General features: G+C 34.1%; 1 long non-coding RNA gene across 1 annotated transcript in view; it reads right to left on the bottom strand.

The window, feature by feature from the left end:
- LOC148184005 (uncharacterized) overlaps positions 1-7,120 on the bottom strand; it is a 51,828-nt gene extending 44,708 nt beyond the window's left edge. The window contains exon 1 of the long non-coding RNA XR_015772950.1: positions 7,032-7,120. This is a non-coding gene — a long non-coding RNA (uncharacterized LOC148184005). The remainder of the gene's footprint in view (positions 1-7,031) is intronic.
- Between the last annotated feature and the right edge of the window lie 9,675 nt (positions 7,121-16,795).

Raw genomic sequence — 16,795 nt, 5'->3', positions numbered from 1 at the left:
TAATCTATATGCTTTTAGTTTTGTCCCTGATTTTTTCATTTTGCTTAAGCATTTCTTCTCCCTCCATGGTGATTACATAAGGAACGTACTTTTTATAAAAAAGCAGCCATAACTACTATGGGGCAAACAGACAAAATTATTTTAGTCTCCTTTGCTATAAAACAGCTCTAAGATACATTCCTTGATAATTCAATTTTTATTGTTTACAAATTCCTTTCTTAAATGTTAGGAACCATGTTTCTACATGATACTTCAGATGTTGCTTCACTACATTGAATATTATCTTGAACACCATTCTGGAACACTAGTAGCTAATAAATAAGCACCAAGTCATGCAAATTTCACTTTCTTTTTATTTAAAATAAAGCCATTTGAATTTGACCTACTGACCTATGGTTTTCTAATATTCTTCAAATAAGTATTTTTAGAGACAAATTAATGTAGACTTTTGGTGCAGATTTTCCTTGAAGTATAATTACTTTTATTTATTAATTTCTGAAATTCAACTTATTTGTCCTGAATATATTCTTTCCTTGAATGGCTAACTACACTAGCACTTTAATAAATGTTAATGAAGTGTGAACAAATTTTTTCCTTTTAATCATCTAGTTGCACAAAAGAATATGCAGATACTATGACAACATTTTAATGTTTGGCAAAGTTATTGTTTCACAAATCTGTAATATCTTTAGGCTGACTTGATTTCTGCTGATAATTCAAGTCAGTAGGTTCTTGGCCAGCATCTTTCCAGGATGATGATCTAAACTAAACTCAAGGATTCTGTACTGATTGGTCAGCTAGGCTGAAAAGAATTCTCAAACTCCAAAGGGAGTTCTGAGTAAAAGGAAAATAAATTTTGCATTATTCTTCTTCTTCTTTTATTTACTTGCTACTTATATTTTAAATGCAACCCAGTTTGGGTTTTTTTTATGTGCAGTCAATATAACAAAGTCAAATATTAAAGCAGTATTTCTCAGATGCCTGCATGAAAACTTGAATAATCATGTAGTGCCAATGTCTTTACACAAGTGCAATCAACAGTCACAACTGTAGTGCCTCCAGGTATAATTTCTGGTTTACTGGCAGCCAGTGCAAGACATTTGATAAAATCAGGCTTTTAGGTCTATGTAATTGTTTGAGTTACTCAGAGCCAAGACAAAGGCGAACTTGCCTGTACTCAAGCTGCAGGCACATATACCTTTAATATTGTCAAAAATAACCTTGTTTAGGATCTCCTGTACTCCCAAGCAGCAGTAAACACTTCCTATTTAATCTGGAAAATTTATCCATAAATCCAAAATTATAACAGTGTGAGTAATGCTCCATCATCAGCTAGGATCAGAAAAGCTGGTGCAGACTATGTGAAACAACATCCAGGTATTAGGAGGTTTTACCTGCCTAGGGGAGGGTGTAGTTTTGTACCTTTTGAGCAGAAAATTAATTTAGACAGTTTTAATACCATTAACTGGATATATCAAAAAATCTTTCAGCTGAACTCTTAACAGTCTTTCATAGCTAAATATGTTTGATCTTCATAAATTAGTTGCCAGTGTGAGTAGGTACATTTAGAGAGCATCCCCGAAGAGAAAGGCTTGGAAGTATTGGTGGATGAAAAGCAGGCAATCTGCATTTGCAGCCCTGAAAGTCAACCATATCCTGGGCTGCACCCAGAGCAGCATGGCCAGCAGGGAGACAGAGAGGATTCTGCCCCTCTGTCCTGCTCTCATGACACTCCACTGGACAGCTGCATCCAGCTCTGGGGCCCCAAGGAGAGGACATGGACCTGATGGAGCAAGTCCAGAGAAGGGCCACAGAGATGATCAGAGAGCTGGAGCACCTCTCCTGTGGAGACAGGCTGAGAGCTGGGGATGTTAAACCTGGAGAACAGAAACCTTCAGAGAGACATTATAGCAGCATTTCAGGACCTAAAGGGGGCTACAAGAAGGCTGGAGTGGGATTTTTTACAATGTAGGACAGGGCAGAAAGGCCTTAAGCTGAAGTGGGGTAGTTTTAGATTAGATGTTAGGAAAAAATTCTTTACTGTGAGGGTGGAACAGGTTGTCCAGAGAAGTTGTGAATGCCCCAGCCTTAGAAGTGTTCAAGGCCAGGTTGGATGGGGCTCTGAGCAACCTGGTCTGGTGGACAGTGGCAGGCAGCAGGGAAGCACGGAACTTGGACCTGGGTGATCTTCAAGGTCACTTCCAACCCAAAAAATTCAATTATTCAAACACCCAGGGATCATGACAGTCTGAGAACATAGGCAGCACTGAGTTCAGGAAATACCAAAGTTTCTTTTCATTATGGTAAACTTGTTTCTAAATCTATTTCCATATTTTTATTAGCTGCTAGTTTTTCTTTTGGTCATTCTAACAACTTTTTACAAAGTTTCTCTCTGGAGTGAAGGTATTCACTTACTTTACAGTCGAATAATTGTAAGAACTAAATAAATGTTTTCTATCACTCCAATTATTTCCACAAAACCTGTACACATTATTGCAATGTAGATAAAAGGATTCAGCATCTTATACAGAATTTGGATAAAATGTTTTGGTTAAAAGACTGATTTTCATATTTTAAGGAGCACTGTCTTACAATCTTCATGAAAAAAAATTTTGAATTTCAAAAACCTGCTGGGAAGTGACAGAAATTCTTTTGAAACAGTAAGATTTAATCTCATTAGCTCAAACCACTGAAGATGTATGGATTCTGTTTTTAATATGTCAAAATGTAGTTTTACCACTATTTTTTCTGCAAACGCCTACACAGCTGCAGAATTTTGTTCCTCTGATGGAAGTAATGGGATTCTAAAGCAACTAAACAGGATTAGAAAAGAATATTTGAGAGGAAAAAAAATAGTCTCATATTCATGAGGGTTTTTTCCTCAGTTTTGGTTCCAAGCAAAATGAGGATTGTAGATATTCACTAAATTCTCTTTATATTAGGGTTTAATTAATCCAGAATGACAGTTGAGTCTGCTTTCTTAATGTTCCACTGTAAATCATCTGCAAAGCTTCAGTTAACTTGAACTTAAATGCATTTATACACTGCAAAAATGAAAACATTAATCCAGAATTATCACCATGGAATAAATGTAATTCTATTACATTTCATGCCAAACGCCTCCATGTGCAAGACTTTAAAAATTGAGGGATAATTTTAAAATCAATCTAAGTATGAAAAAACCCATATTTTACCTTCCCAGAAAAAAATACTATCAATTATGCAGAATTTTATTAATGATTCATATGACGATTTTGGTTACTTCTGATGTATTAAGAGGCATATTAATCTTGCAGTCTTTGTCCATTTTTTACATGCTTAATTATCTAAAAGAACAATAATAATTGCAATCATGTTTGTGGTTTTGACCAGCCAATGGCATGAAACTGATCCAGATTTCCTTTGAAATTTTTGAAATATAACAACTGAATTACTAAGAAGAAAAGTTTTTTGAATGTGGATTATTTGAAAATTACTCAGAATATATTATTGACCTTGTGCAAGTTCACGAACTGAATTATATCACAGTGTTTGTATACCTTGAGCATATGAATCATTTTGGAGTGAAAAAAAATAAGCAAGAAAAAGTCATGCTCTATGTCAGGAAATATTCAACCAACCATTTATACTATTTTTTTACGAAGTTTGTGAAGTTTTGCTACTCTGAAAAAATTCTCCATATATCAGTGTTCTCTCAAACAATAAATACTCTGGTTCAGGATTATAAACAAAACAAATTCTGCTTTATTTAAGAGTTAATTCTACTATTTAGTGACTTTTTCTGACTTGTAGTAAAGCCCTAACATTTTAATAACTCCTTAAAAGCCTTGGGCATCTGCTGCTTTTAGTACTTTAACAAGAGAGGTTGTTTTGTGCTACTTTTGCTTTTGATTTTACTTTGAATATTAATATCTCTAGCACAAGGCCATCCAAATCATTGTATCAGCTGCAGCTTTCACTTCTCTGGTCCACCCCTTCCCTCAAAAACTCTTCTTTCAATATGTACAATAGCAGCTCCTTGAACAGATATTATACAGCAATTATTATACAACAATTATTATACAATTATTAAATATTAAACCCCACCATATTTGTCAGAAAGTTTTTGAAAATTTCTGGCTGGTAAAGGCCTGTAGAAAGTCTTTGTGCTGTCCATAGAAAAGGGAAACTAAATGTTTATAAATAGATCCAGAGCTTAGGCCTGGTAGAATTGTCAATAAGGAACTGTCTTCCACTACAGAAATCTTCTGCAGACAACTGACTCCTAAGGAGAGGTGTGAGGTAATGAACTTATGAATTAAAGGAGATTTTTTTCTATGAATTAGAGTATATTTTCTTTATATAGAAATACCTGCAGAACCAACTGGACAACACATCAAATTCAGGCCAGCAGTACTTTTTTTGAAAGACTTTTATTTAACAATTGCTTATGATAGTAATGCATAATTTTGATTTACTCACAGATATAGAAAAACACCTCTTCATGGTCTCAAGCTATGTACAAAATTTACTTGTCTAAACACTGAAAATCAAAGCAGGTCCACAATTTCAGTTGTTATTGTTAATGGGGACCAGCCTTATCAATCAGGAACATTACTGTGGTTGGAAAGAAATAAAAGACACCCAGAATAGAAGCCTTAAGGTATTCCGCCTCTATCAGCCTGAATATGGAACAGGATTAATAATAAACCATGGGGTTTCATGCTTGCATTGCACAAAGAAATTTTCTTCCTTTTATTGGTCAAGAGAAGTAAAGTAGACAACAACGTATGAACTCAGAGCATGATGTTTCCTTCTTGAGTATATTTCTGCAGGAAAAGTATTTCAGCATTAAGTTTCTGTAGAAAATGCATGACCCTCAGTGAGAAATTTTCTGTCAAAGAGCTCTTCTTTTGAACCTAAAAAGTAGCAGTAAGCAGGCACCAGTTTGTATTAGAAGGACAGAACAAAATTTCATTACAAAACAAACTGCTCCAGTTGCTGGAGATTAATGGGGTGCTTTTCCCCTGGCTTGCTGTGTCTTGTAAAATATGTCTCTGCATGCTTATTAAGGAGGGATGAGGGACTACATGCACACAGAGAGTGCATTGCACTGCTTAAAATTGCTCATCCCTGCCTTGCTGCGGAGAGTTATGACATTATGGTGTGTTAGGAGCAAAGCTGAAATCCATGGCCCTTTAAGTTACTGTCAAGGTTTTAAAATGTGATTCAGCAAAAGCAGTTAAATAGCTTGCCAAAAATGTAAGATAGAACATCTTGTACCATTTTTTTTCCATGCTCCGGAGAGTCCTGAGAAAGGAAGCTGCTTTATATCATTATGTATAAAACTAACAACTTTAAGTGAGTGAAAAAGAAGTACTTTTTATTATAATGTGCTCAAAATGATCTCTAGTGAGATAAGGCATTATTTATCCTAATGAAATTTTTAACAATATAATATTTCTCTTTTAAAACTGTGTTAAGATATTCTCTATCATATGCATCCACATTTACTGGTTGTGCTGCCCCTTTTTTTATCAGACTCTATTTTCTACAGATAGTAGGAATCAGCAATATTTCCATCTTATTAAGCTTTCTCAAGAAAGCCAATGCATAAGGTCAGATGTACATTTTTCTGGTTTTACCCTTTTCTGCAAAGTAGATCCATGCAACAGAGATAAGGACATGTCTGTGAGAAGGCTTATGCTTGCCAGATCCCATGATCAGCTTTCTCTCAACCATACTCTTGTCTAATAGACAAGCCACAGCTCAAGCTCAAAGCATTTGTAGTAAATTTAGAATAGCAGCCCCCAGCTGGTAGCACAGAGCAAAGCAGAATGCAAAGCAGCAGCAGAGCATATTGGTGGACTAATTTGATAGTTTTCAGCACTGCTTGTCTCCTACTTGTCTAGACTATATGAAAGCAAATTTGGAAGTGTTTAGGGACCCCAAAATATACAAAAGCTTTCTCATACTGGTTGTTGTACAATCAGCTAGATCCTGTGGCTGACTGTATTTGCAGATGGCCGCTGTATAGTAAATATTGTGATTTAAAAAGAAGCTGCTGTGGGAGAAACCCAAACATAACACAAATTGAACAAATAACACCACCACCAGCATCCCCCATAACCCCAAAAGAAATAACATTGCGGTTTTTGTCTCTAAACACTTTCTTACTTTCAGCTATTTCACAGAGATCTGAAATTTGACAAAGATTTTCAAAGAAATTTAAAGCAATGTAAAAAGGCATTTGTAGAAGAATAATAGTTGCTCAGAAATAAAAATACATAATAAAATATACATTCGGCATTAATAACTTCATAATAAGGTTATCAAATACTCTTAATTTTTATTAAAATATTCTGTGTTGAAAGCTTAGTATCACAGTGTCATGATTTTCCTTTATAGATGATGGACAATATGCGCTTCTCAGTATTCCTCATGGATAAAGACTGTTATGACAAACATTCCATGAAAATAGAAACATGAATTCACCCTTACTAGACACTGTACACTATTCTATTAACATTTTCAAGCTAGAACCTCAATGTATAAATGAGAGTTAACTCTCAACAAAGTCCTTTAAATGGTAACTTAAAGTACTGCAATATTTCATAAGTGGTTATATCAGAGTAGAAAGAGAATAGGTGACAGGACAAGAGTCAGTCAGCACTGGAGACAAGAACAAGGTGACAATACAAGACACAAAAGTCACAGCATTCTCTGATCACATTAGTGTTTCACCTTCTCTGGAGAGTGTGCTTCTTTGAAAAGTATCTTTTACTACTTCCAAAAATGCTTAGCAGCACTCTGCTTACAATCAAAATATTTATTTTTAGCATCCCTGTTGGTGATATTCCCCAGAACCAGGATGTCACAGATCAAATATTTATCACAGATGTTGAAAGAGAATACAAAACTCCCGCTTTTCTTGACAGAACCAAGCAGGCTCGGTACATAATCCTTTGACTCTAAAGACAAAAAAGATTTGGGAGGAACAGCTAGGTTTTTGTATAATCTTCAGAAAATTTGTAATAACCCATGCATTTTACCTCTCTTGATCCTGTTGAATATGAAGTTCAGTTCAGAAGGGCTGATGTCCTCAGCAGACAGTGAAATTTAAACTGCCTTTGTTTGCTGCATGAATACATCTATTTGTGGTGAAATGACACCATTCAACTTGGCCTGGTTTCCAAGCATGTCCCAGCAGCTTCAGCTTTCAGCTGTGTTTAGTAAAGGATATTTTCACAGGATCAAACAGGAAATAATGCCCAGGATGCACTGCCCAAAGACTCAAGTCTTATGTATGTTTCCATGTTGCAGCTCATGTGCTTCACAGAATAAAATCACAATGAAACCCACATGAAACCAGAATGAAAGCTTTCCTTGCACACTGTTGCAGTTACTAGTTTTTGAAGTAGAAATATCTCAAAGCTGAATTAGCAGTGTTGTATTAGTTTAAACATAGGGTTATAGGTTTAGGATTGACAGCTGTTTAAAAATTCTTGTTTGAGAATCCTGTCACTAGAAAACAGCCTAAATGTACACAGAGCACTGGCTTTTGGCTACTTCTGTCCATCTTGAGTTCACACTGTGCCAAGCCATAAGTGGTGTCTCCCCTGGGCATAGAAGTTAGGCTGTGATTGGGCTAGACAAGCAATAAATACAGCGATAAAAATTACTTCTTTTGCAAGATTTTCCCTTTTGCTAGGGTTCAGTATATATGCTTTTAAAAATGGATTATGCAATGATTGTACCACACCTATTGACAAACTAGTTCCCTTTTTCAGTGAAAACATTTGGCTTGTGTTACTGAGGATTGAGTTAATTGTGGGAACTGAAACAACAGCTGGTTACTTATGAAACTTTTTATGAATACCAATAAAATAAAATCACAATTGAAACATATGTTGTTATTCATCCAAGAATTGTCTTTTTCTGCTGGCATTCCTTTTCCACAATAGATAGACCTTAAGCATTTCCATTACCCAGTAAAAGATTAGGAAACGTCTCATACAACTTAAGCTTTTAATTAACTATGAATATATAGGTGTTAAAAGGAGAAAACTAAATAGAACCATTGTTCTTTGATTTAATCAAAAGCTTTTAGTAAATACTTTAAAATTATTCACAGTTATGAGAAAAATGGTAAAATATATGGTAATTTTCATGGAAAATTCTGTAACCAGAAAAAAGGTAAGACCTTTGTAAAAAATGTTGTCTGTTGGAAAGGGATGAATGCATTAATAAATGAGCATCCTTAAATATTTAAGTTGTATGTATAACATTTATTTTTTAAAAATATGAAAAAAAGTGTATATTTTTATGAGGCTGCTTGTGAGTACCGTCATGGTTTCTGACTGGCATATCATAATGTTTTATAAAAGTCTAATCAACAAATATGTAATAAAGGAGGTAATGGCTCCAAAAAAAACGAAGGCTAAGGTACTGTTTCAGGTAAAAATAAAATAAGTCATCATCCTTAAGCAAGGAGCTGAATGGTAAAGTCTGAGCTGGATATGGCTAAAGCCAAATCTAACTTGAAAACAATAGACAAATGACACAAAATAATCAGGGGTGACCTTATAGAGATTATTTTAGATTCACTGCATAGAAAATCTTCAAGCAGTCAACCTTTGTTTCAGTAGCTTTCCTGATCATGATTGTATGTAGATAAATGTTTGCAACTCCCTATTTTTCAGTATATTTTCGCTCTGATGTAAGGTTTTTGTACTGAAAAGTGAAGCAATGAAAACTGTTTAAGTTTTAATCCATGTTTTGAGTCAAACTAAATCCACAATTTAATGGAACAACTTCTCACGAATTTTCATTATTTGTTGGACTGCAGTATTTCTCAGAAACACCAAAATAAATTGAGAACAAGATGTTCCTCTTCCCTGAACAAGTGAAGATACACCAAAGCTGTCTTTTTTCTGTATTCTGGAAGTACATTTATAACATTGATTATCTCATCATATACCAGGCACTTTTAAAATTAAAATAGATTAAAGAGTAATTCAGGAGAAATTAAAAAAGTACTTTCCTTTCAAATGTGGGAAAAGTGGTAGCAAAGATTTTTTTGTTTGTTTGTTTGTTTGTTTGTTTGTTTTCCTGGTATCTAGAGAGGACTCGCCAGACTATTGCAACAAAGAAAGTGATAGATTGCTGGAATAGTGCTGAACTGGAGAAAAAATCCCTTGTACAAGGAGACAGCAGACAAACAAGCCACTTACAGCATGCCAAATTTGTCCCATTGCAAAAGATTTATTTTTTTTTCTGTTAATTTTTCAGCAAATTTCAGCTCTACATTCAAACACTTCAGGGTTTAATAGCTGTGGTGTATCTACCCCAAGAGTGGCTATCCTTCACCTCCCTAAAACCAAAATCCTGAAACCAAAATCCTGAAACCAAAATGCAACTGTTAATGCTTCCCAAAATGTCTTGCAGGATGATGTAGTTATGACCCATTTATAAAGGGATGTCTCTGTCCAAATAAAGGTGGCGAACGACCACAGGCCAAAAATCAATAATATGGATTTTCTTTAACTGTAAATATAGAAAGATAGAAAGAAATAGGATGGGGCAGGTTGGGGTGAGAGACAGAGAGACAAGACAGACTTAGAAGCATGTAGTGATTTTGGTTCCCTAATCTGAGGCACAGCACCAATTAATGTAGTGGGTTGAGCCCTGGCCAAACACCAATGCACTCATTAAAATTATTTACTCATTTTTTGCTGTGAGATAAGGATTAAGAGAAGGGAAAAAGCAGGCTCAAAACTTGAAAGGGTATAAAGAAAGCTTTATTCACAGAACTAAAAGAAGAATAATAAGAATCAGAACAAACTTTCAGAACACTTCTCTTTTCCTCAACTCCTCCTTACTTTCCCACTGACAACATAAAGGGGCAAAACCCAGTATTTTCAGTCAGTTTACCATCATTAAAATAATCTTTTTTTTCATTTTACTTAGGAAGAGAACTCTCTTCTGTTGTGCCATGGAGACTTTTCTACAAGTTCTTTTGTGGCTTTAATTTTCACAAATAGCAGCCACCCAAAATTCTGCAGTTATGAAGTGCTTCTTTGATAGTCTTCCCACAACTACTACCATGGGTCATCTCAGCATATTGGGGTTTAATTTTAAGGATGAGCTGTTCTAGTATAAAAGCAAAAATTTGCTTTATTTATTTTAGGGATCATCTTCATCTCTGGGAACAGAGGGATTCTTCTTCCATATTTAGGGAAAGGTTTTTTTCATCTCTCACTTCTTTCAGTTCTAGCTTCTCATCGGTTCCCAGCTACTTCAACATCTGCTCGCTTCAATATGGATATCTGATGTATTGATTATATCCTTATTGTAGCCTTACAAGAGAATTTTAGGCCAAGATTAAGACATTTCCTCATTCTCCTCTCATTTGGGATTTGACTTGTTCTTCACTGGCCTGAGTGTCTCCATATTGTTTTCTTTACATGTCTTCACCCTTTCCTTTTCAGTCTTTCAGTAAAGGCTGACAGTAATGAATGATTGACTATAATACCAAATTTAACGATCTGGAATTTGAAGAATATTCCATAAAATGCTGATTAGTACAGTTATTCTTATCAGCTGGATCAAGAATATGGCAGATTAACATGAAGCAGTTTATGCAGAAAAACAGATATTGTCCAGTAAGTAATAAGTTAAACCTATTTACATTATGCAAACCAAAAAAGAAAACTGTAACAGATAAATCCAAACAGATGTTTCCACAACTGCTTGGAAAGTTATGCGTTCACTTCCTGGCTTTGTGTTTAAAACAAACTGTATAAACACCTGAAACAGAAACAAAATAACAAAACACAATAAGAGTAATAACATTTTTGCATCCAAATAACGTTTCCTTCTGTCATTTTCAGGAGGACTGGAAAATACATGAGCACCTCCGAGCCAATTTTTATAATTGTTACAAACTGGAAATAGTCCAGTGCAGTGCAGCTTCACTAACTGCAGTGGAGTTTCAGCCATTTCATAAGAGCAGCCAACTTGTTCATTTACAGGAGTGCTTGGCTTAATGGCCCTAGCCCAGGACAGCTTCCTACAGTTGTGCTGATAAGAGCTTTGACTTCTGCTAGCTTTGTGTTTGACTGTGTGTGCTTGGGGTTGTGTTCGGTTGGTTGTTAGGGGGTTTTAAATTTTATTTCAATATAAGAAAGCTCCAATCAATGCAACAGTTTACTGCATTTACTGCAACATGTTTATCTGCCAGTCTTTCCTCACAGCTACTCTATCTAGTGCTAGAATTAAGAGGCAAGGGGACAAAAATTCCATCTTTCAATTTGTTGACTAATTAATTTAGAAGAGGCTATATTATTTTTTACTTTAAAATTTGCTACCACTAAGTAAAACTATAGCAAAGATCCAAATATTCTTTTGAAAATACATTAATAAAATTAATAAGGCACTAAAATACACAGAAAATAAATAAAAATTAAATAAATAAGAAACAAATAATGTAATAAATAGAAAATTATTCTGGAGTAAACAGTTTGCATGTACTTAGAGGCAATTTTTAAAAAAAATTTCTTTCTCCTTTTATAATATTTCTTCTTTTTCATAAGTAGCAAATATGTCAAGGCCAATGAGAATGAAGAAGTCTAGATATCTATTTGGGTGTCCACTGTAAAAACAATAATCTTGAAAAATTAATTTCTCAATAAGGAGCTTAAAATACATTCTTTCACAGGAATATAAAATTAATTAAGTTATGATAAGCTTCTTCCAATATATCAAAATGTTTCTGCCTTGCACTTACACTTTTCATATTTTTATAAAACAGAACATAAGATTTTTTCCTTTAATCTTGTCAGTTCTAGTGAAATACCCCTGATAACACTCTGGTTTGCGTTTGAAATAATACATGCTCATTAAAATGTAAATCAGGGGTCCAATCAGAATATGATGGCAATCAAATTGCAATATTCAATGAAGAGGTTTCCAGGCTGACTTCATTAGTAAACATAATGAATTTCAGGTTCTTACCGGTCTTCTATTTGTTTGTACAACTGTAAAGGCTCAATTATGAAGCCTTGAGACAGTCTAAAAATAACATCAGCCTAATGAAAAGTTTCAATTAGATTTGTGAAACCCTTTTTTATTTTTTATAATCCCACTTTTCTCTTTAACTGTTACAAATGAGCTCTTGGGTGAAAGATTAGAAAATGGGATACATATATTTCTGATTATGCGTGCAGCTATAAAGTATATTCTAAAAGTTTGCATAGTGTTTTAAAACATATTGTGGCTATAAGGTGCAATAGTTTATGCATTTTACATTTTGTGTTATCTTTTATATTTTACTCAGTAAATTAATTAATATAATTTATTTATTAATTAATTAATTATACTTCATTAATTAATATACTTAACAGCTACAGCTTTCTGGTTTAATAAAAATTAAACAATAAGGCATTTTTTATTCCATATCAAATAGTAGAATATATTAAAAAATTAAAATCCTGAAAACATATATATACTTTTAAACCATGTTCCTGTAATTAAAACTAAATTAAATCTATATATATTATACTATAATTAAATCTTATAATTAAAACTAAAAATTCTGATATCTAATTCTAATTCTAATATACTTTAATTCATATCTGATTTTGTCACACACACACAAAGAATGATAGTATTTGTGGATTTTATTACTTGAGATATAACCTCTTTCAGCCAAATTTGGGTTCAAGCAATCTGTGAATTCACTCAAAGACTCATAGTAGTAACATGGCAGGCAGGACATCACAGAAAACAGAAGTCCTTGGGACTGAGTAGGCAATGGAAAAACCTAAGAATTTCTTGGTCTCCGAAGGTTAATTGGGCACCACAATGTCCCTGAGTGTTTACCAAGCCCTTTTCAGAACATCAGAATTTCAGTGTGCCAGTTTCAGTGGCTCTTATTTATAAGATAAGATATTTATAAGGTATACCTTGGAGCACAGCACAACAGAATCCATCTTTGGAGCTAAGGATTGTGGAGATGTGACTGCTGTCCTGCTCAAGGGGCCAGAGGGCAAACAGACCACTGACAGCAGGTTCCTAAAGATATAAAGATAGAAGGACAACTCATTCTCTCCTTTACTTTAAAGAATTTACCCAATATTAGTCCCAGAGTAACTTCTATCAATTATTTTGGATTTTGCCAGGCTGTACTAATGAATGAAAAATTATTTCGACAAAGTATGATTTAACTAAAATCCATAATATAATTGTAATCTTATATTTAAAATCTAAAAGCTGTTATCAAAATTAATCTACAAGTACATTTGTAAGTAAAACTAGGACAATTTCCCAGGGATCTGCAACTCACAGGAGCCTGTCTTATAAGAGGCCATAATTTATACATCTGGAAAGCATATGGCACATTTCAATTTTAAAATTTTCATTTCTTTATCAAGAAAAAATTGGATTTTTTTTCACATGTTAATATGATATTGTTATTAAGATGCTATCTCACTGAAAACTCTGATTTCTCACAGATGAAGCAGGTATTTTGGATTAAAGAGAAGTTTTAACCAGTGTTACTTGTGATAGAAGCATACTGCCACAGCTCTGGTCTCTGTAGATTAATAAGCATTTGAAAGTGAGAGGAACCACCCTTACTTCTCTCCTTTGACTGCAGAGTGAGCCTGGGTTGACTAGCTTAGACTTGGCAAATATTCAGGTACAAAGGTCTGTGCTGGGGAGCACCAACAGGGGAGCACTGTTACGTAGCTCTTCACTCTGCAGTTTCATGAAAGAGCAGCAGTTCTACATTTGGCACCATGTAATTCAGTCATGATTTTTACCAGAATAAGACAACATGTCATTTTACACCTTTGCAGTTTGGAAAGGACCTCTTATAAAGTAAGCAGTCCAATGACACTGCACCAAAACTGTCAGGATTGGGATGATTTTTATCAGCAGTGGGCTGCTGTGGGAGTTCAGGCAAACATGGAGTAAGGCAAGAGCAGACTGGAAGGGGAAGTCTGCAGGATCCACAGCGTGTCAGCCTCACTTTCTTCTGGCAGTTTAAACAGACACAGTGTAAATTACATTATCATCTGTAAATTACAGTTATTATTCCTCTTAATTTGATATTATCCTTTACTATTCTGTCACATCCAAATTAGAAGCCAGGTTCAACTTTATCTCTTTAGAGGATGTTTCTCTGTTTCATTCCAACAAAGTGATGAAGGATATTCTTTTATTTTGTGAGTCACGTGGATGTACCATGGACTGATCTCACAGTATATCCTGTCCCTTGTAAATTGAGTTACTTGCTAATATCAGATTAAATTAAAAAAAACCTCTTTGGGAGAGACTTTTTGGCAAATGTAAAGCAGTCTTTTTATAGTTACTCCTAAAGGTTCTTTATGTCTGTAGAAATGTATCCTGAGACAGAAAAGTTTGGAGGATTCCTGTATTAAGTTAACATATAATGAGAGGATATACTATGTATACGATGTGTAATATATGACATTATTCACTGAAATAATAATACATTATTCATGAAGTGTCGATAAGTGCACTCTAGAATAAATTAATGTTGAACTCCTTTTCACTCTGATTTGTTTTAATTAAGCCTGTGATCTACTTGTTTCTCAGTTTTAAGTAGTTTCATTCTTTCATTTCAAAATTATTACAGCAAACCACTAAATTTTAATCACATAAAGGCTTTTCTTGTGGGATTTAAAAGAAAAATCTTTGTATTTTTAATTCTAAATATTTTACAAAGTATAGGAAAGCCTGTGTAATGGATTTATCAAAGTTGTCATTATTCTTCACACTGAGATTTGGGGTTTCTGTTTCTGTTGTTCATCATTCATTAACGATACAAACAGGCTTGTCTTTTGACTGTAGAAATCCTTTTTATAGCTTATAATTTATGATGAACATGGCCTTGTGTGATAAAGACCCATCAAAGTCATAATTATTTTATATTTTTATTCATTGAACTGTTCCATCTGTAAAAATGTTTAAACTCTTTTTCTATCCGTCTATAGTCTTATTATTCATCATCTTTTCTGGCAGACTTGATTTCTACCTTAGTATTTATGGAACCTCCCAAAAAGAATAAAAAACATTTGTTCAAATAATCCAAGAAGTTTTAAATCGAAAACCATACTATCTATCTGTTCTTTATTTTTTCAATAGTGTTTAAATGAATGTTATTCATAATATAATATATTCATCTTTGAACTTAATCTTCTGCACTAGCAGCCTATGCCAGCTCTCTTTCTGTTGCCTGATGGTACTGCCTCATCATCCAAAATGGGCTGAAGCAATCCAATGTGTTCTTCATTCTATTTCTGCATGTACCAACCACCATGCAATGTTCCACACACTTTTTGCTCTAACTCATTGGATTGAAAGAAAAATAATTATTTTTTTAAGACTTCTTTTCATTTATCTCTCTTAATTCAATTCTCTTTCTAGTCAACTTTTTGTGTAGGGACTAGAGTACATTCACCAAGGAAAAATAAAAAGGACCAGCCAAACAGAAAAAAAATATAAAAACCTTATTAGGTTCATAAAAGTCAAGCTTAATAACATTTCTTTTTTATCTATAACAGTTTATGCAGGCAACTTTCCTGAAATATCTCATGAGATTTCTATAGTTCTGGTAGAATCCGCCAGCATATAGAAATCACTAAAACAGGGATATTTAGTATAGAATCACTTTCATATGCCAAAAGGGAAGTTAATGAAATAATTTGCCTTATTTCACTTGCAAGTAATCTGACTTTAAAGAGAATGTTGAGTTTTAATTCCATGTAAGAAGAATACTGATTTTTTTGTTTCTTTTATCTTTAGGAGGGAGGGAGGGAGGGAGGGTTGAGTTTAGACTTGGTGAATTGACCTTGGCTGACAAACATTGACCCAGGTTCTTGCCACACCCTCTCTCCCTCTCTTGTGGAGAGAAAACAAAACAAGAAGTGAGAATACTTGTTGATGGAGATAATGACACTTGAACAGGGAAAGCAAAATCTGTGCATACCAAGTGATAAGTGAAACACAAAGCTTTGTATAGAAAACAAAATACAAACTAGAAAGAAAAATATATTACATACATTTTTCATTCTAGAACTACATTAGGAACTCAAACTCATAATTATGGATACTTCTGTGAAAACATAGCATAGCACAACCATATTATAAAATATATATATAATTTTTTTTTACACATATATATATCTTTGGATATTTATCCAAATAGACAGATTCATACTCAGACATTGGTAGGATCATGAATGCTCAGTTTCAGTCTGCAGAATTCTTTTTTATACATTTTTTAAGTGAAGTCATGACACTGAAATATTGCAAAGAATTCTTACTTGTGCTGCCGTCCAGAAAGGTCTCATGTTCTATGCGGTGATGGACAGTTGGGTAGACAGGCAGCAAAAATATAGATTTTCAACATTCTGCTCACACAGATCACTCTTCAACAAACAGCATACCCAGACTCTGGAAATTATACAACTTTTGCAGCCTGACCTCAAGGCAAGTAACATGTCCCTTTTGTCTTTTTACAAAATCTATTGATGAACTTGATCAAATGCCAGTTATGAGTCACTTGGCATGCAAGCTCCTACAGTTCCTGGCTTTTCTAATGAAGATTTCCATAATGAACAATTTCTCTAATGAAATGTCATTTGGGGATTATCAGAAATACTTTCCTTAAACAGATGGGATTGAAATCTTCAAGTTAATCATTGACTTTCTGTCCCAATACCTGCAAACTATAATTTCTGAACCTGATGTTTTTTTCTAAATCACCAGAGAGCCTCTCAGATGATTT

This window comes from Pseudopodoces humilis, chromosome 7 (assembly GCF_049639895.1).
Source record: "Pseudopodoces humilis isolate 2021_Gansu_Grassland_sample_001 chromosome 7, ASM4963989v1, whole genome shotgun sequence".
Taxonomy (NCBI): domain Eukaryota; kingdom Metazoa; phylum Chordata; class Aves; order Passeriformes; family Paridae; genus Pseudopodoces; species Pseudopodoces humilis.
The sequence above is the reverse complement of the archived record's forward strand: the minus strand, read 5'-3'. Positions and strand labels throughout refer to the sequence as shown.